This window comes from Dipodomys ordii, unplaced genomic scaffold (genome assembly GCF_000151885.1).
Source record: "Dipodomys ordii isolate 6190 unplaced genomic scaffold, Dord_2.0 Scaffold47, whole genome shotgun sequence".
Taxonomy (NCBI): Eukaryota; Metazoa; Chordata; class Mammalia; order Rodentia; family Heteromyidae; genus Dipodomys; species Dipodomys ordii.
In genome coordinates, this window is record NW_012267263.1 from 7,050,230 (window position 1) to 7,050,991 (window position 762).

Sequence of the window (762 nt, forward strand, 5' to 3'; positions counted from 1 at the left end):
CCGGAGGTAAGCCCCACAATCAGTGCTTTTACAGTCCCTCCTGGCCAATCTGAGGTACTCATCTTTGAGAACACTTATTACCTGTAAGGTAATAGGGAGCCACTGAACGTTTCTGGCCCGGTCAGGAATATAATACAGATGACTGTTGTTGAAACAGGATCAGATTACCTTAACCTATCCACCAGTTCCCTTCGGAGGTTACAGTTAGGAGTTCATCTGTGGTCCTAGGCAGGTACAAAGCACTAGGCTGGTCAGAGACTCTCTCTGAGTACTGTAAGGCACTTCCAGGAGCCCTGTCATGAACAGGCAAACTTCCAGGAACCGGGGGAGCAAAGTGATGCTCAGCAAATCCCAACACCACAACCTTGTCACACAAACTTAGCCTGGAAGAGAGAGAGAGAAGGAAAGGAAAACAGTGTAGGCAAACCGGAAGCAAGGGTCTTAAGAGAATCTCCTCTGAGTGGGGGGGATGGGGAGAGGTGGCCTAGGACGGAGGGAGCCCCTGTCCCACTCGGATGCGCCCCGCTTAAGTCCCCTTTGGAGCCGGACAGGACTGACACCCCGTCTCCCGGAGCGATCCGAGGGTGCCGGCGCCCTAGGGCTTCGGGGTCCAGGTCAATGTCTTCCCATTCATTGTCAGAGCCAGGCAGGGGCGTATCCCCCGTCCCGGCACCTCGGGGGAGGGGGACCTACCCCCCTTAGGGCGGGGCGCCCCACGCGGGGGAGGGGGCGCATCCGCGCTCCCGTCGGGCCAAGGGCGGG